Here is a 3,755-nt window from a genome sequence, read left to right as displayed (position 1 = left end):
ATCTTCAACTTCCAATATTCAATGGAAAAACATAATCTTTAATTAGAAGATGAAAACTAATATTTCAAACAGTATAGTCAAGCTATTCAAGTACCTATTGCTTCATTATTAAATGCATATGTAAAATCACTAGTAACCACATAACACTGAAAAATTTGAATCATGCATTAGAACATTCACATTCTAAAACCAGTTATGGACCTGCCACCATTGTTTGCACTTTCAGTCAGACCCAGCTTTAATAAACATGCTGAGTAAAACCCCTAGATTCAGAGGAATTATAGAAAGTAACAGGAGACATATAACTTCAACTGAAAATTTGAGCTAATAAATTACTTAGAAGTGCAGGCAGATGCTCCATATCTATTACAATGCTGCTTCAGAACACAGGTACAAATCACACTCAAAAATAACTTTCAAAAGGTTAAAATTAGGACCACTATTTAGTTATAAAAGGCTTATATGCAAATCTTGGCCCTTTGGGTAAAGAATGCTGTAAAATCCTCGGGTAACTAAAGAAAATTGAGAGATGCAGTCTTACTGAACTAAGTTTTCTTAGCCATTTACAAACAGCTATATCATAGCAGAGTGTAGGTGGTGTAGGAATGGTGATGATGCTCTTAGGCATAGCAGTTTCTTTTCTGATTCACATTAATGAGTATTACCTGTACAGCTCCCTGGGGAAAAGGAGTTCGAGCAGATCTTAAACAATGTAAACTGAAGCATCAATGCCCTGAAATTTAGCATAGCCCTCTGCTTTTTAAAACTGTTGGCCAAGGGATCCTTCCAAATTGGTATAGTTAATAGCCAAGCAATGTTCTGAATAAACTAGAAGCGATTTGCTTGCATCAACAGCACCATGAGAATGTAAACTCCTAGAGGCCAATGGTCTCTTCATTTTTTGCATATCGCAGGTAAAGAGTAAACATGAGACCACAATAACTTCAAAAATCAACCACATAATGGAGACCACAAAAACTTGTAGCATATTTTATTCTTTAGAACTATTAACATGGCTATTCAGAATAATTGATTCTTTGTTTGAACTATTAACATTACAGTAATAAGTAGCCATGTCTTCACGATCATGCGGATGTCTGAATATTGCTTGACTGTTCCATGTCTGACATGGACTGATATCATAGAACAGTTAAAGAGAAGCTATAGTCAATTTAAAATAGGCTTTCCTCTGTCCACTGGAGTTGCCATAAGAATTAAATATTCAAGAGTAGATCGACAACTCTGTTTAGGATTTTTTTTCCCCCCTGGGAAAACAAAGGTACACAGACACAATCTCTTCAGGGATCTTCAAGGTGATAAATGGCCACGATGGACATGAGGTATAAGGGAGTAAGAAATCAGCTTAGTTCTACTATATCCTGATACAATCTGTGTGATTCTTCAAGAAACTAGTTTGCTGCACTCTCCTTGTTAAGAAAAAAAGTAGCCACAGTTCTTAGACATTGTCACATCGACATTAGACAGGGTTTTAAAACACACACACACACACACACACACACACACACGTCCTTTTGTTGTGTCCTTTTTGTGTGTGGGTGTGTGGTGCTGGGAACTGAACCCAGGGGCTCTACCTCCAAGCGCCCGATTTTGTATCCTTTATTTTGAAATAGGGTCTAAGTTACAGAGGGCCTAAGTAGTTGAGGCTGGCCACAAACCCAGATCCTCCTGTCTCAGCCTCACAAGTATTGAGATTACAAGCCTGCAGCCACCACGCCCAGCTTGTTTCTTATCTTTAAATCCTAAATTCATTAATCATAAATATGAGGAAAAGCCAGCTCACAAGTTCTTGGTTTTCATTAAAACCATAGTCAAACAAATTACAAACTTTTCCTTTAAAAAAATGTATCTAGGAAGCCAAGAGATAAAGGTGACAAAGCAGAAAAATATGCCCTTCTACGGAGTAAATACCTGTGGCTAAAAGGAATAAACAAAGATCACGGTGGCCTCATCGGGCTGCAGGAACACGTTTGTTTGCAGATTAAGCACTAAATTAATTTCAACAGCACTAAACCTCTGTTATGGGAAACAAATAGGGTCTTTAGCTTTTAACATACACAAGTTATTTCTCACACAAATATATGCATATACATTCATACTGTTTTAAAGAAAGTACCTTTTATATGCTCTTTACCTAGATCATCTTTCCTTTTGTGTTCTCTGCTGACCGCAGAGCCCCACAAACTCTAGTCATCACTTATTCTACTATACAACTTTGCAGATACAATTTACATGAAGAACTTATTGCTACGAAAATTCTACCTCTTGAAAATTATTAGTTCATTTTATGGCTTTTTTTTTTCAACAGGAAATTTCCTTTCCTATATACTGTGCTATTCTGCATTCATTGCCTCTTTTTAAAAAGTTAAATGCTTTTCAGAAACAGATCCTCCCAGGCACTAAGCCTTGAGCCAAGAGTACAACTACTTTAAGCAAATACGGGGGTCTAAACCTGGGTCCCTGGAAATCTACCAGAAGCTAGCTATTCTAGCATGCTTGCGCACAACATGTGCCACATTAGAGCACTTTGCATTTCCTATCATACCAACATGAATTTGCATCAGTAAATCTTAGACTCTTAGTACTGAGATTTAAACAATCACTCCACAAAACTGCCACTTCCAAGTTTGCAAGACAGCTCTTAGAGGTAGGAATTCCTTTTTTACAGAAAACTCTTGCTTTCAGAACAAAATGTTTTATTTCCTTAGGAAAAGTAGAAAATAAAGTGAAAGCTGAAACTTACTATAACCGAGGGAGAGTCCACTTACTATGTAGCAACCTAGGCAGGCTCCGCTTCTCCAATTCTCATGAAAAGATCTAGAATCCTATCAGTATACAATTCAGCAGATTTGGAAAGAGGGAGAGCCTGTAACAATCTAGGATATTTCAGACTGATGGTGTTCTTGCATTAACACACATGCTGCAGATAGGAAACGTAAGTGGTAGATTAAATACGCACTCATTGAAGCAATTAACAGCATCTCAAGATATGCAAAGCATAGAAAATTTCAGGATGCCAAAGGGGCAGGAAAATGAACCAACACACAAAATGTGAAGACAGCGTAAGAACAAGCTTGCTTCAAACTAGGAAATCCTGAATGAGGCCTTATTTTGAGGTTCATAAATATAAAGGCAGCTATTTCTAATTAGTTCACAGAAAGCGTTTTATGTCCTCAAACACACCGTTTCTGACAGTGAACCCACATTTCTACTTGTAAACGAGTCTTTTTGGCCTTAATCTCCTTTCCCCAGGGAGAATATAACAGATTCAGATATTTATGAAAACAGAAAAGGTCTAGATTCTCCACTCTTTTTTTACACTATTGTTTAGTATCAATAACTCATCCTTAAGTTTAAAATTACTAGGCTCATGCACTATCCCTAACATGGCACTACATTATGCTACCAAGCACTAACGCTTACAAAACTATACACATCTCAAAATGGAAGACATTGGTGATTTTGTTGTTCTTAAACAACTTGTAACATTTGTCCACAAGTATTAAAATATACATATATATATATATATGTTTCTATTGCACATATCCCGTTTTTGTTTTAACTTTTCAAAGGAAAAACTGTCAACTAGCAAGGATGAGCAAAGGAAAGGAAGGAGACAGTTACAGATCAAGGCATAGTTGTAAAATTATAGTTTTTGCTAGCAAGAAGACCAACGTAGATCAGAAAAATGCAAACATATTAAGTACGAGGCAACTACAATTGGAATCTACTCGTGT

This window comes from Muscardinus avellanarius (assembly GCF_963383645.1).
Source record: "Muscardinus avellanarius genome assembly, chromosome: 12".
Taxonomy (NCBI): Eukaryota; Metazoa; Chordata; class Mammalia; order Rodentia; family Gliridae; genus Muscardinus; species Muscardinus avellanarius.
Note: the sequence above shows the minus strand (reverse complement) of the source record.